General features: G+C 45.3%; 1 protein-coding gene across 1 annotated transcript in view; it reads right to left on the bottom strand.

Annotated features, from left to right (window-relative positions):
• The window catches only part of LOC109039877 (regulator of G-protein signaling 7), an 88,933-nt gene extending 78,042 nt beyond the window's left edge, over positions 1-10,891 (bottom strand). Inside the window, exon 1 of the mRNA XM_019055583.2 lies at positions 10,642-10,891. The gene's annotated coding sequence lies outside the window, so the exon portion shown is untranslated. The remainder of the gene's footprint in view (positions 1-10,641) is intronic.
• Between the last annotated feature and the right edge of the window lie 14,445 nt (positions 10,892-25,336).

The raw sequence follows: 25,336 nt of genomic DNA, 5'->3' as shown, positions 1-25,336 counted from the left end.
TTATACATTATAGCAAATACATTAGCAGGGATGCCGTGTTTTCAGTCTTGGAGTCCCCAAATAAAGAGGTAGCCCTGTCAATGTATTTGCTCCCTATCTTTGCATGGAGAGTTCGTCTTGATGTAGAGGTGGACTCTCAGAATAGCGTAGGATATCCCCTCCATTTTTGCCTCAAGTTGAGAGCTTTTTTCGAGCTTGGGAGTTGATTTCAGAGAAAACCAGTAGAAAATCGTGTCTCTTGCGAACTTTTACATGAGAATCAAAAGTCAAATCGCATATTCCTTACACATGCAACATCTCCATTCTCCTTGTAAAAAAGGAATTCGCGGAGGGAAATTTGGCAGCACTGAAATGGAGTTACGCTCTTTCGTAGAAGAAACGACGAAATGAAGTTATAAGATCAGCGAGACCTAGCCATAAATTGAGTGCCGTGGCTCATCGGACGAACTACGTCCGGACGAACAACGTTTCCAATATTTTGACGTGTTTTGACGTCGAAAACCGCTTTATCTCACACGATTCGCGCCCTACGAGGAAACGTTCGGCCGACATTCCGCCATTTACAAGCAGTTAGTTCCGCAACAATGATCGTCCCGAGCGACGCACACCGGTGGGAGTCGATAGGAAAAACCGGACAAAGTCTGGAAACTTTGAAAGCTTGTATTTTCGAGAATACGATGAAACAAACAAGTTTAAGAGTCACTCCATTGGTTTTTCCGTGAAATTTTCTTTCAGGAACATTCTTGAAAATTGAATTTGTGACGAAATAAACATGAAACTTTGAAAGTCTAGCCAAAAAATTCATGCGCGACCTCTTCTATCATTTCGCTCCACTGTGCGACGGCGGAATCGAAGCCGGGGATGATTTTATGAAAAATTCAATCTCGAGAGGCAGACACCGAGAGCGATAAAAGGGGCGGAAAATGGAGGGGGCGGAAGAACAAAACGGACGAATAAAAATGATTCAGGTGCACCGAGGGGAGGGGGGCGGGGGATTCTGACCATCAACTGAAGAGGAAAGCTCCTTAATAAAAATTCTTATCGTCTCTCCGCACCCGGCCAACACTTTCGGCCGGTTTTTTAACGCCCGCTTCTCGCCGTTCGCTCCTTCCTTCAAATTTTACAAAGGGGATGAAAGAACCCCGGCTCCCTTTCTTTATTTTTTCGCGAGGGATGAAAACGGAAGCGGAGACGGCTGCGAGACTTGCACTTGTTATCACCTCTCCTTTCGGGGAGACGGCTCGCATGCATGAGCTCATTCAAAGTTGGAGCAGCTCTTAAGCGGAGCATGTTGATCCTCGGCTTGAGCCCTGGGGTGGGTAAGGATGCTGGCGTTGCGGGGCTCATCCGTTAAGAGCCTTGTGCCATTGAGGGCTGTAAAGTCGGGAGAGGGAGGATTGAAATGCGCCCTTGTGTGGTGAAATTCCGCGTCGTGCGGTGGATCGAGTCAATGGAGAATTCGCATGCAAATTTTTTATTGCTTCATCTGAAAGTGATTAAAGAGCTGATTTCACGGTATTTTTTATGATTTTTTTCTGATATGGGAAATAGTATGAAGATGGATTTAAAAGTGAGAAAATGCACCGCCTAGTGACGTCATCTGGCGGTGTTTCCATGTAAACACGTGTATTTTAGCAGATTAGATAATTGTGTCGCATCTTCTCCAATAATTGTTCAATTCATGAACCAAGGGTATCCTCGTGTTCAGTTCACTCAGTGGTTCCCACTTAAACACAAAATTCATCAAATTTCAGACTGCTGCAAATTCTCTATTAGAGAGGTTGGACACGCAATTTTTTACTAAAACCGCAAATTTTTATGTTTATTCCGTCAAATTTTAAACTTGAAGGGGTGCTCCTCGAAGAAAATTTCACGAGGAAATCAATAGAACCACTTTTAGAACGTCAAAGTTTTGTATAAACGGAGTTAAAAGCTTTTAAAAATCCCAAATCTTGTCCGATTTTTCCTACTGGCTCGATTCACTGTGCGTCGTTGCTATTCTGCCGTGCTAAGGAAGAACGCCGTGCGAGCCTTAAGACGTTGCCATGTTGCCTTCAATAAAAATAATATTTTCTTCAAAAATTGTGAATATTATATCTTCAAATTTTTTGACAATTTTGCTCGCAATTAAAGCTGAAACATCTGAAAATGTCAAGGAAAAATATGCACAACTTCCCTCAGAAATACATGGTTTATCCGGGGAACTTTGGCAATTACCGAAAGTTCATGCGGAGTTTTTCCTTAGCACAGCAGCATTCGTTCTATTTTAAATGGAGAGCGGAAATTCAAGACATCCTGTACACCATGAGGTGTTCCTCAAGTACTTTTTTGGTATTGTATGGCCACTGAGCCTCACGGAGACCCATAGGAGGAAAAAAAATTAGGGGTGAATCTAGGTGGAAGTGGAGTACCTTTATGGGAAGAGTATGGCCATTGGTGGATCCACTTTTGATTGGTTCCCTGGTATCTTAGGCTTTGTGGAGCTTTAGGGGTCTAAGAATGGTGGACATTACATGCAGATGATTCAAAAGTGCTATTGAGGTTCTCCTTGCTTGTATTGCAGTGACATTTATTAAATCGTTTTATTCAGCACGTTTGCTCAGTTTTGAAACCAATTTTGTGCGTTACATATGAAAAAATGAAAGTTTAAATTCCAACCTCCACAATAGCAAGGTTGGTAACAGAAGGAGTAGAGCGACAAAAATTGGCAAAAACTCTAAGAGGGTAAAGCGAAAAGAGAGCTGTTGAGAAGGGGTTGATGTAAACCTTTGATTTAATCCCAATCGTTACTAACTTTGTCATAGTAGAAATTCAAGTTGAATTTTTTTTTTTTTTTTTTTTTTTTTTTTTTTTTTTTTTTTTTTTTTTTTCAAATAAAATACGCAAAATTGGTTTCAAAACTTATTGAATAGGCCGATATTTACAATTTGAGTAAAGTTTACTTCGAACGAAGCAAATGTAATTATATGTTCTGCACTTTTAAGCTATGCTAGAGGCGGGAGCGCGAAGGCAAGGGAAATTGAAGCGCCTTCATTCTTTTTGACGCAACAGGCACATCCCATGAACACGAATAGTTGCATTGCATCCAGGCGCTAAGATTGACTCCGCGTTTGTTCGCAGTTGTCACCTGCGGGTCGATTATTGAACTTTATAGACAAAGCTTTAGACAAAGAAGACATAAGGAGCATAGAGCGATTCTTTTGGTTGAAATGGGTGGTTCTTATAGACTAAATGGGTAAATGATGGACTAACTATCGGGTCCCCCGTGGGTTGCCGTTAGTTAGTCTATTACCTACGTCCTTTGTCCATTGCAACCACCCACTTCCACCAAAAGGATCCCTCCATATCCTTTTAGTCTTCTTTGTCTATTGCTTTGTCTATCAATTTCAAAAATCAGCCCGCTGTGGGAATATTACGTAGCGCGGAAGTTTTTGATATCGAACGAAGCTTTGCTCAGCCAGGGCTGTGACCTCTTCAGAAAGAAGAAATGGCGCGTGGCAACACTACTGGGTCAACCTTCGTGAAAAGTATATACTAGCAATGATTTTTTCTACCCCTAATCCTGAGATCATAAATTCTACTTGTTCAATTTTTGGGGAGTTGCGGGGTCAGCAAATTGAAACGGATCAAATTTTGTGTTTCCGCTAAAATAATTGCCGTTTTGACCGCGAACATAGAAAGAGCCGTCCATCGCATGGGAGAACATCTTGCCCAAAGGGTGAATTTTCCGAGGTATATTTTGGGGAGCATGTCAACCCTCGGTGCAACGCTAGACTTACAGAATACAGGGTTGCCGGTGCCTGCGATTAACTGCGGATTCTGAACACTTAATCACGTGCACGGAAAAGTCATACTTTTCAAAACGATCTGACAACCGCTTGCTACAAGGACGCCATGTTGTAGGATAAAATATGAATATTTCACACCGAGTCCTACACGAGAATGCCGATTTTTCGAGACAATCCGGCGATGGGGCCTGAACAGGAACAGATCCCGGTTACCAGGGGGAGGGGAGGGGGTGGGGGTACAAAGGTAGGAGCCCTCTGTCTGTCCCGGTCACCCCGTTGATCCCGTCCGAGCGCAAAGGGACGCCGCACACTGGGCCGGGCCAATAGAAAAGGTCGGACAAAATTTGGATTTTTTAAAAGCTTTTAACTCCGTTTATACAAAACTTTGAGGTTCTAAAAGTGGTCCCATTGGTTCTCTCGTGAAATTTTCTGCACTGAACACCCTTGAAATTTAAAATGTGACGAAGTAAATATCGAAATTTGCAGTTTTAATAAAAAAATTCATGTCCGACCTCTCTCGTTGACTCGATCCACCGTGCGCCGCGAGGGGAGGCGGAGGTATAGGGATCGTCCCGACTGTGGAGAGAGCGCCCCAAGTATTTGTAAAGGCTCCCGAGGAATAAGAAAATGTCATCGCCCGGAGAATTTATTGGAGTTGCAGAGAATTCCGACTCCATCCGCGGTCGCACCCGAGTATCTCCGCGGTTGCCGGGTCTCCTCGAAATTGATCGATTATCGATACACTCCCATTTGAAGCTGCGGTAAAGAATCGATCGTCGAGGTGTTCGTTGCGGATACCCTGCTCATCGATCCTTGTCCATGGGTTCGAATGGCAGATCAATCGATATATCGGAGAGCACGCCTCGCATTGTCTCGAATATACGCAATTCCCTCGAGGTGAACTGAATGAGTGGCTACGTCATTCTGGCTATATTCGACTTTTGCTTTTCGCTGTACTTTTAGCTATGTTCGACTCATCAGTTTGCGATGATTTTGATTACGGGTCTAGAAGCAATGTGGGTACTCGCACAATATAGCTGAGGAATAGTCGTACAGTAGGGGGCTGTGCCCCCTGGCCGCTACGCGGCCCAACCCCCGGAGGGCGCTTCGCCCTCTCTTAGGCCCGCTTCGACAAAAGAACGACCAAAAAATGAAAAGATTTTCATACCCGACTTTCATTTGTCCAATTTCTCTTCGGCCGGGAACGATTGGACCAATAAGAATCAAATAAGAAAACCGCCATTTATTTCCAACTTCAGGCCAAGATTGAAACGAAGCGTTTCGTTACTTTTGGATATGAAGCACTCCTTCGATTCACTTGCCTTACCCTACTAACAGACCAAGATTCACAATTTCCCGCTTAGTTCGATTTTTCGAGAAATTTGAAATTCCTGCCTTTGGAAAATGGCGGGAATTTCAAATGTTGCCCACTTTTTAAGCTCCCAGGTATACTCAATTATAAATAATCTGGGTCATATTTCCAAAATCTAATTACAACGGGCTCATCTACGGACTTTCACCTATAGATAACCGCACAAATTATGGAAATCGGCTCAGTAGAACGCTCAAACGAACTATGACAAAAAATAAAAATTTACATTTTTTAATTGGGAGAATTCACAACTTTACCGCGTAATGAAGAAAACCTGGGTCATATTTTCAAAATCTGAATAAAGCAGACTCATCTAGAGACAACTGCCTGTGCCTGTCGATAGCCGCAAAAACCAAGAAAATCAGCCCAGTAGAATGCTGGAACTAAGCGTTACCAGATATGCAAATTTAGGGGTCTTGGAGCTTATATATATGATAGCGGGAATTTAAATCGCACTTTTAAATAAAGTAACTTATACATCTTTGTTTAATGCCACCGATAAGTTCGATATAACGTCTTAAGGTTTCGACAATTACGTGATATTTTACTCATTCACTTAAAACAGCCGTCAAGTCGTCAGTTTAGTTGTTCAAAATTTTTCTGATTTCGGTATGAAGCGAACAATTTTAGTTCATCGGAAGTTTTTATTCGGTGGAGTGAACATTCTCTAAAGAACGGATCATTCTTTTCACAGTGAACGGTAATAATTCGAGGCGCCTTCAATCATTAAATGTACCACGCTGAATACAACTATTCGTGTTTCGGAGATGTCTATGTTGCATATGCATAGAAATGCAGGCGCTCCAGCTTGCAGTATCGGGTACTTGCCATTCTGATGTCTCAGCATACCACACCGTTTCCCTGATGAGGAACAGATCTGCCGTACGTGCTAAGAAAGAACGCCGTATGAACATCCGGGAGTTGTCAAATTGCCCCGGGTAAAACATGTATTTTTGAGAACGACTATGCGTGTTTTTTCTTGAAAGTTTCAGACATTTTATACGGAATTGCGAACAAACTCGTCGGAAAAAAATTAAAGAAAAAAATTCAATCTTTTTCCAGTAAATGAAGATTTTATTGAAGGAAACGTGGCAACGTCTGAAGGTTCATACAGCGTTCTTCCTTAACACGGCAGAGATGAGGACGGGCTGATTTCTCATAGCGACACACATTATTCATCGTCATAAGGTAGATCAGTAAAGGCAATTGAAACGATTAGAGTCGATCAACCACTATAGTAGTTGATCGAAAATTGGTTATAACCAATTTACGATTACTATACACTCCTTTCAGTTCGAAGTTATTTTTACACTGATGTAGCAGTGATACCGTTTACACTTTCAGCACTTCGGTTGACATCTTTCAATATGTTAAGCAGTGTGTTTTCTGTTATAAGAAGAAGGGATTGAGTGAGAACCTACGTTGTATTCTACGTCTCTTCGTCGGTCCAGAAGACAATCAATTGCAATTATTTTATACTCTTTCCTCTCCGCCGTTGTCAAAAAGTAATCCTCTAATTTTAGCGCTCTGATTTTCAATTTTCTTTTACGTGCAAAAACCGCGGCCTATGGCGCCAAATTTAGGGGCGGCAAATTTTGCAATTTTTTTAAATATAGGTATAAAAAAATCGGATTCAGAAAAAAAAATTACAAACGAGAAAAACGTCTTTCGGTGACACAAGAGTCGACCTTTAATTAGTCGAGTGAAGAGAGAAACCAAAGACACAATTTGGTATGGAGCGACGCGGCGGAGAGAGCAATGATGATGAATAGGACTTGCTGATGAAATAGGACTTGAGATGAAAAGAGAAGCCCTTAGCGCGGCGGTCGGCATGTAACACATATTAGCACCTGCAAGACTGCATGAATACTTCACGCTTTGCGTCAAACGCAGCGCGGTCAGCGTGAAACGCATAGCGCCTACTAGACTTCATGAATACTTCACACATTGCGTCGAACACAGTGCAGTCAGCAGCGGTCGGCGTGAAATGTATAACGCCTCCAAGACTGTAGGAATACTTCACGCATTGCGTCAAAAACAGTGTAGTCAGCGCGGCGCGGGGCGGAGGTTAAAATTATTAAACCACATTTATGTTTGTTCTTGCATAATTTTTACGTTCATTTCTTACAAATGGAAGGCCTTGTTCACACAGAGATAGGTTTACGGAACTTAACTTTCGCGCAAAGCTCCGTGAACTTTTGCTAATAGTGTTGACAGGAGGGTTTTCGCAAAAAATGTGTCCAGCACGAGTGAACGCGTCTTATGCACCCCTCCCCTCCCCCTCCGGTACTTCACTTGATGGTTTTATTGATGTTTCAAAACGAATGAGAAGGGAGCGGCAAAATACAGGTGGCCCATGAGCGGCAAGTAGGTAAATCCGGCCGCGGCCCTGTGCAAAAATCATTCATACATTTCCACGTTTTTCAACGCCTACCTCTGCTCTTTACCCTATTTTATGAACTTACACAATTGAGAGTTATCTATATTATGAGTGGTAAAAAAAGACTTATATGCTATATTCTAGGACAATAGATAGAGCTACACACGTAATTATTAAAGGTGCGTGTAAGTCAAATGCACGGAAACACGGTGAAGAGCGCTCGCAAAAACCCCTTCAGGCTTCATTATACTTCACAGTCATTTTTGTGTTTTTAATCCTCCTTCGATATGTTTTGTTTACTTAATGCAATTTTAGGACATAAGCCGTTTAGCACAATAGACATATATACAAATATGCAAAGGAAAAACGTGTTATCTTTTCAAAGCCACTGTCTCTGCAATTTCACGTTTGTCTTCAATGGAGGCTTGAAGTTTGGGAGTGACCTGATTCAGAGGGACGAAAAGTGATTTGAAAATCATTTTAACGTGTGTTGGCAAGTAATAACAGAAAATTTAAATGGAGGTGATTCCAGTAATTTTGCTTTTTTCTCTTGGAAACATGAACAGTTGAATACAGCCAAAAGGGTCATCTTTGAACTGAACGAAATGCGCCAACAGCTATCTTATGGGAGGCTATTAAATTGTTTTTGAAAAAAATCAGTGATAAGAAACATCGTGCCCGACCCTAAAAACCACATTTCTTCAAACCTAAATTTTTTTTAAATGTTTGAAGTTGGGTTGTTTCATTTGTACTATACAATAAAATTTATGGCCGTGCTTACACAAAGAAATTCCTGAGACCCAGTGTTAGTGAGACTAAAATTGGACCACATTTTGCAATTAGGAACTAAAATTTGTAGCATCTACAAAAACACTTATGTGCATAGGGAAACTAAGTGGCAAATACGTTGTTTGTAAACTGAGCCAGCATTCGTAGTCCCTAATTGCGAAATGTAGTCCTGTTGGGAAGTACTCTTCTGGCTAGTTTTAGAAACAGCGTATGTGCTATTAGCCTCTTCATGCAATCAGGTGCGCTTTTGTAGGTGAGCCAAATGTTACACGGAAAAAATTAAATTACTGATTTAACAATTCAATTGCTAGAAAAAGTGACTGCAATGTTTCAACGTTGATTTTACAAGAAAGAAATGCTTCTTCAACCACTATTGTAAGCTAATTCAATCACGGGGGTGGTTAAAGTAACATTTTTGTTGTAAAATCTACATTGAAACATTGCAGTCACTTTTTTTAGCAATTGAATTGTTAAATCAGCAATTGAATTTTTCCCCGTGCATGCCTCCTAATTGCAAAATCTAGTCCGATTGAGAATAGATACACTGTCTTCAAAATGGCCCGAAGCTGATAGGTATGTAATTATGTATGCCGTTATTGTTTAAAGTGGCCGATTGGTTATTCGATTGTTCTTATCACATCCGTAGACCCTCTTTATGATGGCAAGTAATGTGCAGCGGGATGAGAGATACATCCGTCTACGTCCCTCAGCCCTCGCCCATAGGATAAACAGCACAGCGCGGCATGTTAAGACCTTTGGCGGGTATCCCCTGCAAGCCGGAGCGCCTGCATTTCTTCGACTATGCAACACGGATATCCCATAAGCACGAATAGTCGCATGCAGCATCGCACTATTCTGATTGAAGGCGCCTCAAATTATTACGGTTCACTGTGATGGGAAATGATCTTCACGGGAGGGAAACCGAGTGTTTTGAGGATCAAGCTCGTCCATTCGTCAGTTACTTATGCAGTTGCTTGGCAAAACTCCTTTAAAAAAATCTCCTAAACTAATCAACACTTGGAATCAGGATTTGAATATAAACATCGGAGAAACATCCATTGAGCAAGTTTTTTAATGAATAGAAAGTAACCAACCGACCAACGAATGTGCAAAATATGTACTTATGTTTGACCAATTTCTATATCTTCACGACTATATACCAGAGAAAAAATTACCTGTAAATTATTCCTATGAAGACGTTAACACTTAGGGTGTTCTTTACGGAAATAAATAAATTGGCGAGAGCCAGGGGAAACATATGCATGTTCCAAAGTTTCATCTGGCAACTTACCAACTTGACATGCTCATACATTACATGAATAATTTCAGGAAGTCTTTGTCAAATCACAAGGGATATTCACGAAGAAACGTGGCCGAAAAATGTTGCAAATACTCCTGAGCAAATGAATGAGTCGCGGAGTAAAATTTAGTGATGAAATCAAGCCCCTGTTGCTCTGATCCCTTTAAATGTGGGATTCTCATTTTCGAGGAATAAGGGTCGTTTTTTAGCCGTTCCTTAAACAGTCTCTTAGGGTGCCCCACTTGGTTTACATAGTAACCAAAGGAGGATTAAGGAATCCCTTGAAATAGAATTACGAAAAGGACAATTTCTATATAACTTCGGAAATGGATCCTTGCAAGGAATTATAGAGATTTGCCAAAAATACAATGTACGAACAAAAAAATATTACCTCATTAACAAACTTTAAGAAGGGTGCGAACCTGCTTTTGAATTTACAAAACTCGCGTGATATTTTGTGTCGTATTTCGAATTTTTTAGGCGGTAAATCATTATTATCTCTTCCAAGGATTCATTTCCAAAGTTATACCTCTAATTTGCCTCGAAATTGGCAAAGATTATCCCTTTCATATGATGCAATTTTGAGGGATTTGCTTAAACCACCCTCAATCACAATATGAACCAAATGGGCCCTCCTGAAAAAAATAACTGCTAAAGGATAGACTATGAAAGTCATGCGGTGTCACCAACACATCTTGAACCTTCTGTAGATGAAGGATGTCCTGGCCCCTTATAACCTTGGCTCGCATCAATAATTTTCATCTTTAATTTTTCAATCTTTTATCGAGCTTTACTCTGTCCTTTTCTTTATTGGCCGTAATCTTCTGCTTTATTTCTTTTCGATCGTAAGAGAATTCGATACTTTGTACCCTTATGTGACAAATAAATAATTAAAAAAAAAAAAAAAAAACAAAAACATGTAAAGCACCCTAACGCTCCCCTCCAGGGAGAAAGTGGGTTCCCTCTGGCCGGACACGAAGGGAGACATGCATGGTATCTGGTGGGCGCTTACCGAAAAAAGGAGCCTTGGGATTCATCGAGTCAACGTGGTGATACTCCAAAGGGGCACTGCACTACTTTCCCGCGGCCATGCAGGGCCAGGCGCGACGCAAAACGGCGGGAAAGCAAGTCGGAAAGGCTGACGAAAAGCTTTCGGACGGGACGCGAAAAAGGTGGAATCAGGGACGCATTTTGTTTACGTTGACGGGACGGGACGGAGCTAGGATCGCGACCGGAGCTGAATCTAGGTTAGAGTCCCGTTGGGTGCGGGTACGCGCGCGGAGGGGAAAAAATATTGATCCTCCCCGCGTCTTCCCGGAATAGTTCATACATACCTTCGCGCCCTTCCCCTCGCTCCCTCCCCGCTCGCCGCCCCCACCCTCGGCTCCAGCTGCCGCCCCTCCCGCGGCGCCCCGCGCTCCAGTCCCGTCGCGTCCTTCGCGATATATCGATCGATCGGCCGTTTAAACCTATGGAAAAGTATCGATAAACAGGGTCAATAGCGTGGCGTGATTTGCGATATATCGATTGTAATGCCATTTAAACCTATGGAAAAGGATCGATAAACAGGGTGTCCGCAGCGAACACCTTAATAATCGATTCTTCACCATAGGTTTAAATGGCATAACAATCGATATATCGCAACTCACGCCACGCCACTGATGAACAGGGTTACACCTTAATGATCGATTATTTACCGCAGCTTCGAATGAGGAAATATCGATGGATCGAGAGGCACGCCACGCCACTGCCGCGCTCGCCCTCGACTAATCTCCGCTTCCCACCTTCGCCTCCGTTTGTTCGCGTTTCATCCTTCATTAGTCGCTGCCGCTGCACCCCCAAGTTCACGGGCGGGCCAATCAGACCCCCTAAATCGTCATCCAAGAGTGCATATTCAATTTGGACGCTCTTTTTCCCTCCCTCCCCGATCTCACCTCCAATCCTTCCTTCTCCTCCTGTTGATTGACTCTCGGGCCCTCCGGCTCCAACCCCCCCCCCCCCCCCCCCCCCCCGAGTCGGGAAAAATTTCGGGAGTGTGAACCATGGTATCGGAGAGGTCTTCCCGCCAAATCTAGCGGGGGCGGAAGTTGCGTCCGGAGGATTTAAAGGCACCTCGGGGAGATAATTTTAAATCTTCAAAAATACCCTTAAAATCAAAATTCAGCAAGGAGAAAACAAATGAGGCGTGTGAACCATAGAGTACCTGTATAGGGAGAGTAGCGACAGATCTGAAACTCCGAAAGTCCATCAGGCCTTCACCGATGCCTCCGCGAAAAAAGTTAGGGCCCAAAAGGGCAGCCAACCTATGAATTTCGAATGTCCAGAGCGATTTACAAATACAATTGTTACGAACCGTCGTTTAGAAAGTATGTATTTGGTTTACTTTTTGCATAAATTTACTTATTTTTGCGAAAGAACGCTCATTTATGTACATTCTTAGCCATCTTGGTTAGAATTGAAATCTGTAGGCTGGCAGTGAAATTTTGTGTGTTAGAAGTTGCTCAGAAGGGTGGCTGCACTTTTGGGCCCTAAGCCCTCCATGAACCGATCTGTCGCTACTCTCCCTATACAGGTACTCTAGTGAACCATGGAAGCAAGGATGTCTTCCGGCCACATCTTGGAGGGGGGGGGGGGTGTCAAAATTTGTTCGGAAGAGGCCCTGAGAAGTACCTTGGGAAGGGGAACTTCAGAATCTTCAACAATACCCTTAAAATCAAAATTCAACAAGAATTAAGGGAAAAGACAAAATTTCGGGCGAATGAACCATGTTAACAATTACGGATGTCTTTCCGCCAAGGGGTGGAAGTTTTCCAAAGGATTCAAAAATATCCCGAGGAGGGGTCACCTCGAGAATATCCTTAGAATCAAAATTCAACAAAAAGAAAAAAAGAACAATTTTGGGTCCACCCGCCCTATCTCATGAGGAGCGAAAGGTGCCCACAGGAGTCAAAAGTACCTTGGAGAGGTGGAGTTTAGGGGCCGATCGAGTAACACGTAAGCAGCGTGGGGGTAAGAGATTTTCGTACCGGGCCTTACGGGGGAAGAGGGGTCAAACCCAATTTTACGTAACCCTTTCATTTCTTTGAAAAAAATAATCTTTCTATTAAATTATTTTCTCAGCTATTTTTTAGGCTTTCGCCGTGGCAATCAGTCACGATTCAGTGTTGCAAAGCTTGCACAATGTAGAAAACCCGTGCCAGGCTTTGCCGCCGCCGAAGCAAGTCCTCTGAGAAAATCGCCGTATGAAAATCCAGACGTTGCCAAACTTCTGCTGATAAACGATTATTTTGTAGGAGAGTTAGAAATACAATTACCTTGAAATCTTCAGAATCATTAGAATAAATCCCGAAAAAATTCTATAAAACTTCGACAATTAAGAGCTCACGTGTGTTGCATGTAAATTCATATTTTATCGGGGGAGATTTGGCAACGCTTGAGTGTTCATGCAGCGTTTTCCCGAAATTCATTATTAATCGCCTTGATGCAACTATTCGTGCTCTATGGACATCCGTGTTGCATGGTTGATTGCATGCTAAAAATTGAAGGAGCTCCGGTCGGTCTATCCGATGAAGCAGTGCTCGAAGCGAAACGCTATCACGACTCGGTGTTGCGGTGGGATATAACATCTGAATATATGAAAATTATGGTGCGAAAACATACTTTCCTGCCCTCTTGAATCAAATTTCAATATAGAATTTCAGGTTGTTCTGGCCACGTATCCGTAACGACGCACAATGGATCCAGTTAGTAGGAAAAGTCGAACAAAATTTAGGATTTTTAAACGCTTAAAACTTTGAAGTTCTAGAAGTGGTTACATTGGTTTCCTCGTGAAATTTTCTTCAAAAGGCTTCTCTTCGAGTTTAAAATTTGACGAAATAAACATAAAAATTTGCGGTTATGGTCAAAAATTCCATGTCCGACCTCACTAATTGACTCGATTCACTGTACTGCGTGCGGCGCGGCGCAGTGGTGCGCCACACTGCTGCGTGCACTGCTTCATGGACCAGCGTGACCGGAACGCCTTCCATTTTTCCACATGCAACACGCGTGTCCACAGCGTACGAATAGTTGCATCAGTAAGGCGTTATTATCAACATCGTTGAGAGCGTAGCCTATGTTGATTGAGATATTTGAGTAGGAGGCCCCGCCTTGTATTTTTCTACCTGAGTGCTGTTTTAAAAATAAAATTAAAATATGTGCCCATTCATTAATTCGAATATTTTGAAGTTCTTCGTCTGGAAAATACCCTTTAATCTTCTTTTGTTACTTGGGCTACGATTTTATCAGTTGATATTAGCCGGGGGTCAAGAATTTTCTTGACATAAAACGATCTAGCATCAATGGTATAATAAAGCATTGCGACGCTTATACGAGGTGTACCAGATGTCCCGTGCAAAGTTTTTTTTCTCGGTTATTTTAGATCGGTGTATGTCTTGACTTAGAGATTTAAATGGGGAATGAACAGAGACAAGAGATCCTCCACTGGCCTCTTGGGACAGGTGGAAGCTTGTACTTCCAGGAACCCAACAATTCCTTATGGACAAAAGGGAGCAACAGTCATCACTCTTACTTCGGCTGTTGATTTGCCTACATGGTCGATGATGGGCCTCGGGTGGCGTCATGAGCCAAACAAGTTTCCCTAACTTCGGCTTGTTTGCAAAACGAAACTGCCAACACGTTATTACACATCAACCATGTAGGTAAGTCAACAGTAAAATGCTTAAGTCCCGAAAGTAAAAGCTTCCACCATTGCCAAGATACTAGTGGAGGGTCTCTTGTCTCTGGGAATGAATCCCACGTAATCAGAATTCCATGGTTTCGAAGTCCCCCCTGTCTTGGAATCCACTCTCTATTAAAAAAATTCTCCTTTCTCCCCTACCGAAGAAATAATTTGTAATATCATGAAAATTTTTGTAATACGATATGCGGAATGCGGCAAAATTTATTCACCCTTAGCGACATTTTTAGGGTTAGGAGGTCACTTTAGCTTACGAAACAAGGGTTACACGTGAATTCGAAGTGGCGTGTCACGGCCCCGTTACCAGAGACCCAGCGCCCCCCCCCCCCCCCTTGTGGTGGGCCTGGTGCTGGTATTGTTCTTTATCATTACGGCAATTTTGTTACCTCCTGTTAAACGATTTTATTTTGCAGGGAGGAAGACGCCATCAGGTGTAAAAAGGCGCCCTCGTGCGTGATGGAAAGCGCCTTCACGTACCTCGATATAAAAAAATATTCTTTGCGAAACTTCAAAAAGCTATTGCTCGGGCCGATTTCGGATATATATCGACGGTGAAAGTCGGCAATCCCATAACTCGTTTGCGGTGTCTGAAAATCTCTGCCTCTACGTCATTTTTTTAAAGGAGAGCAAATTGACATTATTTCTTGAAGTTTTTGCAGAATTTTCTTCGCATTGAGAAGGAAAATCATGACAGTTTTAAAGAATTGCCGTTGAGTAGTTTTCCATTTAAAAAATAAAGTATGACAGGAAGTCTGCGACGTCGCAAACCGAGTTATGTGATTGCCGACTTGCACCGTCGATATGGGCTTCGTCATCCAACCCCCCCCCCCCTTTTCCCTTTGGTATATTTCCGTGTTGTGTTTGTTCCCGTTTGTTTTATTTGCAGTGGTGTAGGTACTTCAAGAGCCACGTGTGCAACATAACCAAAGATAGGAGACACGTAATTGAGGGGCTTAAAGGACAAGGCGCATAGGTGCAGTTTTGGCTATTTCGAAAAATTCGCGTTTGAAGTTTTGAAATTGCATGGATCCTTATGGCGAAAAAAAAGTTCAATATGACTTTTTGATGCTTAAAAATTGGAATTTGGGAGTTGGTTTTTCACAAAATATGCATTAAGACCAATCTTACTTGAAATAATTGATACCTCAATTTTTTCAAAAACCACACTTACGCGCCTTGTCCTCCAAGCCCCTCAATTAAGCCTAGTTTTTGTTACTTTTCGCCTGAATCTGAGCAATATCTCATTGCTAGCCAGCTAAGAGCGGAGCATTGAGAGTTCACGCCTCGCGCCGTCGCGCCTTCAATTTTGCGGATGCAACACGGACATCCATCAAGCACGAATAGTTGTATCTCTGCACCGTATCATCAACGCGCGTCCTTTCCCTTGCTCTATCTCTATATTTTCCAATGAAGTTAATAGATTTTGGACCGAGAAAGATCAAGGCAGCATTGCGAAACAGTCTATGGCCAGCGCTTCAATTCACACCAAAGTTATGGGGCAGGAAGGGGTCAGCCAAAAAGTCCACCTACGTACCGACCTGCCTACGTCAGCCTGAATCAGTGTGACGCAGGGAGTTTATGAAACATAGTCTGACGTCAGGCTGACTCACTTTTACTACTCGGGTTTCAAAAGCCCTGCAAATTGGAATTTGCATGGATCAGATATTCTTTAATGAAATTCAAAAATTTTCGGGGGAGGATATTGCTGCCAGACCCTTCCCGCCTCCCATCTGTCTCTGCGAGTCCTCGCAGACCCACCTTTTGGGGGCGTTAACATCATACTTATATAGGCGCTAAAAGTCATTGCCACGGACCTGCTTGTTGGGTGAATATCATATCTTAACTTTAAATTTCCATTTCTCGTTTTCATGTATTCATTTGTTAAAGATTCTACATTATTTAGTTGTCTTTTTCTTTATCCCCCCCCCCTCCCCTTAAAGACAATAAACACAGCACTCTAGTCTAAGAATTTGAGAGAGGGAGGACCAGATGTTAGCCACCCAGATTAAAATTAACAATTTATATTTTATCGAATTTTGTATTTAATTTCTGTTAATGTGAAACGTTATTGTCTTGCCGAACGAGCTGTGCTCAATGGCAGGACTAAATGTCACTTTATTGTCAATTTTTATCTTATAAACATTTTTCTTTTAAATAAATAAACAGACCCGGGCTTAGGGCGTGTGCAGGGCGTGCGACGCATACGGGCGCCAGCCTTTGGGGGCGCCACGAAAGAAGAAGAGAGGGAAAAAAGGGGGGGAAAGGAGAAGGGAAAAAAGGGAAGAAAGGACAAGCGGAAAAAAAGAAAAGGAAACAAGGTTGGGCAGTGAAAGCAAGGAAGAAGGGGGCAATGGGAGGAAAAAGGAGGCAAGAAAAGTGAAAAGAGAATACGCGAGAAAGAGGGGGGGAGCATGAAAACCATAGACAAAATATAAAGAGAATTGCCGTCTAAAGGTAAATTTTCAGGACAAAAACTCCACCTGGTCCATAGACGGTCAGGCGCCCCTGGACCCTAAATTTGCGGCGGTACAGAAATACTAGAGTAGGCATGTAGTAAGGAGGCGGCATAAATCCATCGAATAGGAGCTGACATAGCATTTTAGGTCACGTCCGCCATCTTGGATTTGAGAATTTTCAAAAATCGACTAAAAATTCGAGTTTTTCGTCGAAAAGTACCCCTGATCCCACAGTTCACAGAGCTCTAACGAACAGAAACGGAGTCCAGAACCGGGGCTCATTTTAAGCCACATCCAACATGGAGTTGAGAATTTTCAAAAAATTGACTAAAAATTCGAGTTTTCCGTTGAAAAATACCGCCTGACACCGAAATTCAGAAAAATCCATCGAACAGGGGCCGAGATAGCATTTTAAGCCATTTCGGATTTTCGAATTTTGAATTTTTTGAATTTTGACGGATTTTGATTTAAAACGCGTGATCCCCAAAATCGAAGCTCAGATTCGGATTCCTCGTAAAAAATCGATGCGATTTCATGTATCATACCCTGACACCGAATTCCAGGAGAATCCATCGAACAAGAGCCGAGATGGCATTTTAAGCCACTTCAGTCATTTCGGATTTTTGAAGTTGAAAAATTTTACTTACAACGCTTGATGCCCAAAATCGAAGTTCAGATTCGGATTCCTCGTAAAAAATAGATGCGATTTCATGTATCATACTCGAGCATAGAGTGAAGGAAAGAGATGTAACGTAGGCATACTGATTCGAGCATATGAATGCAACGTGACAACATGGGTCACTACCCAGACACTCAGTAGAGTACCTATATAGACAGAGTATGGCCATTTATGTTCCGGTTTTTCATTGGTCGCAAGCGAATAGGCTGACACGATGCTCTTAGGGCCGTAAATAAACAAACAAAATGGCTGTTATCAGCAAGCAAGATTGAGGTTATGCACATCTTATTACATCCTCCTGTGATATAGGTGAAAGGCGATTTTAACAATGTTTTCGTGATTGCGAGTGTGTATGTGTCCCTTTGACAAGCCGCGGGTTGCCGTATCTGATCAATGAGTGGGAGAGAGATAGACGACAAAACGGCGGCTGGTCAAAGACGAGTGTGCTCCTTTGACGTGCCGCATCTGAGCAATGAGTGCGAGAGAGAGAAAGGACAAAACAGCGTATGGACCGATCCAAGTTGAGCCTTAGTCCCCGTTTACGGCCGTTCTTTCCAGGGCTCATGGTCGGAAAGCACTCCGGTGCTTTTTCGGGGCACCCGGATTCGGGCTCGCCACTACCACCGCGGACCAAATTATGAGGCCCAGCATGTATTTTTGCGAGTGTGTGTGTGTCCCTTTGACGAGCCGCGGGTTGCCGCATCTGATCAATGAGTGGGAGAGAGATAGACGATAAAACGGCGGCTGGTCAAAGACGAGTGTGCTCCTTTGACGTGCCGCATCTGAGCAATGAGTGCGAGAGAGAGAAAGGACAAAACAGCGTATGGACCAATCCAAGTTGAGCCTTAGTCCCCGTTTACGGCCGTTCTTTCCAGGGCTCATGGTCGGAAAGCACTCCGGTGCTTTTTCGGGGCACCCGGATTCGGGCTCGCCACTACCACCGCGGACCAAATTACGAGGCCCAGCCTGTATTTTTGCGAGTGTGTGTGTGTCCCTTTGACGAGCCGCGGGTTGCCGCATCTGATCAATGAGTGGGAGAGAGATAGACGATAAAACGGCGGCTGGTCAAAGACGAGTGTGCTCCTTTGACGTGCCGCATCTGAGCAATGAGTGCGAGAGAGAGAAAGGACAAAACAGCGTATGGACCAATCCAAGTTGAGCCTTAGTCCCCGTTTACGGCCGTTCTTTCCAGGGCTCATGGTCGGAAAGCACTCCGGTGCTTTTTCGGGCACCCGGATTCGGGCTCGCCACTACCACCGCGGACCAAATTACGAGGCCCAGCCTGTATTTTTGCGAGTGTGTGTGTGTCCCTTTGACGAGCCGCGGGTTGCCGCATCTGATCAATGAGTGGGAGAGAGATAGACGATAAAACGGCGGCTGGTCAAAGACGAGTGTGCTCCTTTGACGTGCCGCATCTGAGCAATGAGTGCGAGAGAGAGAAAGGACAAAACAGCGTATGGACCAATCCAAGTTGAGCCTTAGTCCCCGTTTACGGCCGTTCTTTCCAGGGCTCATGGTCGGAAAGCACTCCGGTGCTTTTTCGGGGCACCCGGATTCGGGCTCGCCACTACCACCGCGGACCAAATTACGAGGCCCAGCCTGTATTTTTGCGAGTGTGTGTGTGTCCCTTTGACGAGCCGCGGGTTGCCGCATCTGATCAATGAGTGGGAGAGAGATAGACGATAAAACGGCGGCTGGTCAAAGACGAGTGTGCTCCTTTGACGTGCCGCATCTGAGCAATGAGTGCGAGAGAGAGAAAGGACAAAACAGCGTATGGACCAATCCAAGTTGAGCCTTAGTCCCCGTTTACGGCCGTTCTTTCCAGGGCTCATGGTCGGAAAGCACTCCGGTGCTTTTTCGGGGCACTCGGATTCGGGCTCGCCACTACCACCGCGGACCAAATTACGAGGCCCAGCCTGTATTTTTGCGAGTGTGTGTGTGTCCCTTTGACGAGCCGCGGGTTGCCGCATCTGATCAATGAGTGGGAGAGAGATAGACGATAAAACGGCGGCTGGTCAAAGACGAGTGTGCTCCTTTGACGTGCCGCATCTGAGCAATGAGTGCGAGAGAGAGAAAGGACAAAACAGCGTATGGACCAATCCAAGTTGAGCCTTAGTCCCCGTTTACGGCCGTTCTTTCCAGGGCTCATGGTCGGAAAGCACTCCGGTGCTTTTTCGGGGCACTCGGATTCGGGCTCGCCACTACCACCGCGGACCAAATTACGAGGCCCAGCCTGTATTTTTGCGAGTGTGTGTGTGTCCCTTTGACGAGCCGCGGGTTGCCGCATCTGATCAATGAGTGGGAGAGAGATAGACGATAAAACGGCGGCTGGTCAAAGACGAGTGTGCTCCTTTGACGTGCCGCATCTGAGCAATGAGTGCGAGAGAGAGAAAGGACAAAACAGCGTATGGACCAATCCAAGTTGAGCCTTAGTCCCCGTTTACGGCCGTTCTTTCCAGGGCTCATGGTCGGAAAGCACTCCGGTGCTTTTTCGGGGCACCCGGATTCGGGCTCGCCACTACCACCGCGGACCAAATTACGAGGCCCAGCCTGTATTTTTGCGAGTGTGTGTGTGTCCCTTTGACGAGCCGCGGGTTGCCGCATCTGATCAATGAGTGGGAGAGAGATAGACGATAAAACGGCGGCTGGTCAAAGACGAGTGTGCTCCTTTGACGTGCCGCATCTGAGCAATGAGTGCGAGAGAGAGAAAGGACAAAACAGCGTATGGACCAATCCAAGTTGAGCCTTAGTCCCCGTTTACGGCCGTTCTTTCCAGGGCTCATGGTCGGAAAGCACTCCGGTGCTTTTTCGGGGCACCCGGATTCGGGCTCGCCACTACCACCGCGGACCAAATTACGAGGCCCAGCCTGTATTTTTGCGAGTGTGTGTGTGTCCCTTTGACGAGCCGCGGGTTGCCGCATCTGATCAATGAGTGGGAGAGAGATAGACGATAAAACGGCGGCTTGTCAAAGACGAGTGTGCTCCTTTGACGTGCCGCATCTGAGCAATGAGTGCGAGAGAGAGAAAGGACAAAACAGCGTATGGACCAATCCAAGTTGAGCCTTAGTCCCCGTTTACGGCCGTTCTTTCCAGGGCTCATGGTCGGAAAGCACTCCGGTGCTTTTTCGGGGCACTCGGATTCGGGCTCGCCACTACCACCGCGGACCAAATTACGAGGCCCAGCCTGTATTTTTGCGAGTGTGTGTGTGTCCCTTTGACGAGCCGCGGGTTGCCGCATCTGATCAATGCGTGGGAGAGAGATAGACGATAAAACGGCGGCTGGTCAAAGACGAGTGTGCTCCTTTGACGTGCCGCATCTGAGCAATGAGTGCGAGAGAGAGAAAGGACAAAACAGCGTATGGACCAATCCAAGTTGAGCCTTAGTCCCCGTTTACGGCCGTTCTTTCCAGGGCTCATGGTCGGAAAGCACTCCGGTGCTTTTTCGGGGCACTCGGATTCGGGCTCGCCACTACCACCGCGGACCAAATTACGAGGCCCAGCCTGTATTTTTGCGAGTGTGTGTGTGTCCCTTTGACGAGCCGCGGGTTGCCGCATCTGATCAATGCGTGGGAGAGAGATAGACGATAAAACGGCGGCTGGTCAAAGACGAGTGTGCTCCTTTGACATGCCGCATCTGAGCAATGAGTGCGAGAGAGAGAAAGGACAAAACAGCGTATGGACCAATCCAAGTTGAGCCTTAGTCCCCGTTTACGGCCGTTCTTTCCAGGGCTCATGGTCGGAAAGCACTCCGGTGCTTTTTCGGGGCACTCGGATTCGGGCTCGCCACTACCACCGCGGACCAAATTACGAGGCCCAGCCTGTATTTTTGCGAGTGTGTGTGTGTCCCTTTGACGAGCCGCGGGTTGCCGCATCTGATCAATGAGTGGGAGAGAGATAGACGATAAAACGGCGGCTGGTCAAAGACGAGTGTGCTCCTTTGACATGCCGCATCTGAGCAATGAGTGCGAGAGAGAGAAAGGACAAAACAGCGTATGGACCGATCCAAGTTGAGCCTTAGTCCCCGTTTACGGCCGTTCTTTCCAGGGCTCATGGTCGGAAAGCACTCCGGTGCTTTTTCGGGGCACCCGGATTCGGGCTCGCCACTACCACCGCGGACCAAATTACGAGGCCCAGCCTGTATTTTTAAAACGGCGGCTGGTCAAAGACGAGTGTGCTCCTTTGACATGCCGCATCTGAGCAATGAGTGCGAGAGAGAGAAAGGACAAAACAGCGTATGGACCGATCCAAGTTGAGCCTTAGTCCCCGTTTACGGCCGTTCTTTCCAGGGCTCATGGTCGGAAAGCACTCCGGTGCTTTTTCGGGGCACTCGGATTCGGGCTCGCCACTACCACCGCGGACCAAATTACGAGGCCCAGCCTGTATTTTTGCGAGTGTGTGTGTGTCCCTTTGACGAGCCGCGGGTTGCCGCATCTGATCAATGCGTGGGAGAGAGATAGACGATAAAACGGCGGCTGGTCAAAGACGAGTGTGCTCCTTTGGCGTGCCGCATCTGAGCAATGAGTGCGAGAGAGAGAAAGGACAAAACAGCGTATGGACCAATCCAAGTTGAGCCTTAGTCCCCGTTTACGGCCGTTCTTTCCAGGGCTCATGGTCGGAAAGCACTCCGGTGCTTTTTCGGGGCACCCGGATTCGGGCTCGCCACTATCACCGCGGACCAAATTACGAGGCCCAGCCGGTATTTTTGCGAGTGTGTGTGTGTCCCTTTGACGAGCCGCGGGTTGCCGCATCTGATCAATGAGTGGGAGAGAGATAGACGATAAAACGGCGGCTGGTCAAAGACGAGTGTGCTCCTTTGACGTGCCGCATCTGAGCAATGAGTGCGAGAGAGAGAAAGGACAAAACAGCGTATAGACCGATACAAGTTGAGCCTTAGTCCCCGTTTACGGCCGTTCTTTCCAGGGCTCATGGTCAGAAAGCAATCCGGTGCTTTTTCGGGGCACTCGGATTCGGGCTCGCCACTACCACCGCGGACCAAATTACGAGGCCCAGCCTGTATTTTAGCGAGTGTGTGTGTGTCCCTTTGACGAGCCGCGGGTTGACGCATCTGATCAATGCGTGGGAGAGAGATAGACGATAAAACGGCGGCTGGTCAAAGACGAGTGTGCTCCTTTGACATGCCGCATCTGAGCAATGAGTGCGAGAGAGAGAAAGGACAAAACAGCGTATGGACCGATCCAAGTTGAGCCTTAGTCCCCGTTTACGGCCGTTCTTTCCAGGGCTCATGGTCGGAAAGCACTCCGGTGCTTTTTCGGGGCACTCGGATTCGGGCTCGCCACTACCACCGCGGACCAAATTACGAGGCCCAGCCTGTATTTTTGCGAGTGTGTGTGTGTCCCTTTGACGAGCCGCGGGTTGCCGCATCTGATCAATGCGTGGGAGAGAGATAGACGATAAAACGGCGGCTGGTCAAAGACGAGTGTGCTCCTTTGGCGTGCCGCATCTGAGCAATGAGTGCGAGAGAGAGAAAGGACAAAACAGCGTATGGACCAATCCAAGTTGAGCCTTAGTCCCCGTTTACGGCCGTTCTTTCCAGGGCTCATGGTCGGAAAGCACTCCGGTGCTTTTTCGGGGCACTCGGATTCGGGCTCGCCACTACCACCGCGGACCAAATTACGAGGCCCAGCCTGTATTTTTGCGAGTGTGTGTGTGTCCCTTTGACGAGCCGGGGGTTGCCGCATCTGATCAATGCGTGGGAGAGAGATAGACGATAAAACGGCGGCTGGTCAAAGACGAGTGTGCTCCTTTGACATGCCGCATCTGAGCAATGAGTGCGAGAGAGAGAAAGGACAAAACAGCGTATGGACCAATCCAAGTTGAGCCTTAGTCCCCGTTTTCGGCCGTTCTTTCCAGGGCTCATGGTCGGAAAGCACTCCGGTGCTTTTTCGGGGCACTCGGATTCGGGCTCGCCACTACCACCGCGGACCAAATTACGAGGCCCAGCCTGTATTTTTGCGAGTGTGTGTGTGTCCCTTTGACGAGCCGCGGGTTGCCGCATCTGATCAATGCGTGGGAGAGAGATAGACGATAAAACGGCGGCTGGTCAAAGACGAGTGTGCTCCTTTGACATGCCGCATCTGAGCAATGAGTGCGAGAGAGAGAAAGGACAAAACAGCGTATGGACCGATCCAAGTTGAGCCTTAGTCCCCGTTTACGGCCGTTCTTTCCAGGGCTCATGGTCGGAAAGCACTCCGGTGCTTTTTCGGGGCACCCGGATTTGGGCTCGCCACTACCACCGCGGACCAAATTACTAGGCCCAGCGTGTGTTTTTGTTTTTTTCGTGTGTTATTCGTAGATTTGCTAGTATAAATTGTTACTGCCGTATAATTTAAATTTTTGTCAAATTTAGCTTCTTATCGATGTTACGGTTAGTCGCCTTCTTGTTTGTTTACATACGGCCCTAAGAGCATCATGAAGCCTAAAAACTCGTTGACCAATCAAAAAGCGGAACAGTTTTCCTGTAGTAAAAAGATACGAATGGCCATACTCTGTCTATAAAGGTACTCTAGTGCTCAGTGGGTCAGCGGAGGAGGAAGAATAAGAATTTATCGTGAGGTATTCCTCGCGACGAAACCGAACGCTTAGCCGGCGCTAACAAGTGGCGCCTCCCCGCTCTTTTTCACTCGGGCGACAGGCGGCGGCGTAGTTCAAAGAGGAAGCACGACAGAATCTACACGCGTCGTTAAACCTTTTTCCTTCACGCTATCCTAACATATGATACATGAAATCTCATCAATTTTTCACGAGTAATCCGAATCTGAGCTTAGATTTTGGATATTACGCGTGTTATTCTATTTAAAATCGTAAGAGAATTTACAGAATTGTCTTTGAAAATTGATCACACATTAGTGTTTTTTTTACGTCATTAAACATCATTCCTTCACGCTATTCTAACATATGATACATGAAATCTCATCAATTTTTCACGAAGAATCCGAATCTGAGCTTAGATTTTGGATATTACGCGTTTTAATCTATTTAAAATCGTAGGAGAAATTACGGAATTGTCCTTGAAAATTGATCACACATTAGTGGTTTTTTCCCCCGTTTTTCTTCTACGTTCACGTAATGAAATTAGATCAACAGTTGACTCATCGACTAGTCTAGCCTAACCCCCAGAATCGGTCTAAAGGGCGAACGATTTTATCAGATAAGATGTGCGGTCCTAGTTTCCGGGCAATTGCGGTTTGATGGAAGCTGCGATGAGGAGAAACGGAAGATATGCGAAACTCGGGCGGATATTAAGTGAGAAACCAGGTAGGGGAAAGGCTTTCTTCCCGAAAAGTTAGTGCTCGGGCCAACTTACATGGTCACTGGAGCATTGTATAGCAGGTTGTGGGAAACTATTTTTTTGCAGCAACAACCAATTGGATCGCATTTTGCAAAAAGGAACTAGGAGCATTTCAATGTTGCTGGGATTGTGCAACTTAGGTACATTCTTTGCAAAAAGTAAACTTTGCGACGGTAATTTTCGTCTTGAATTCATAGTTTATTGGGTGTAGAGGTGAAACTAGTTTAGATGATCGTTTATGTTTGCAAGGTTAGCGACATTGGAATGCTCTTGCAATAAATAAAAATATCGGGTCAGCACACGCATTTTCATGCCATGAAACTTCATAATTTACTCCGTTGATAAGTCATTTTCTTATCAATCTTCTTCTGATTGTTTCATCTTCGATTAAAAACTAATTTTTTGACGACAGGGCGTGGAAAGCGAGAGCGTGGGCGGTAAGGAGCGAAGTTTAAAATTTCGCGGTCCGACATGCAGCGCTATTTAGCGGTCTAATTTGAAACTATTGTTATCAACCTATTTTAA

This window comes from Bemisia tabaci, chromosome 5 (assembly GCF_918797505.1).
Source record: "Bemisia tabaci chromosome 5, PGI_BMITA_v3".
In the NCBI taxonomy this organism is placed as follows: domain Eukaryota; kingdom Metazoa; phylum Arthropoda; class Insecta; order Hemiptera; family Aleyrodidae; genus Bemisia; species Bemisia tabaci.
This window is presented reverse-complemented; position numbering and strand designations above follow the sequence as displayed.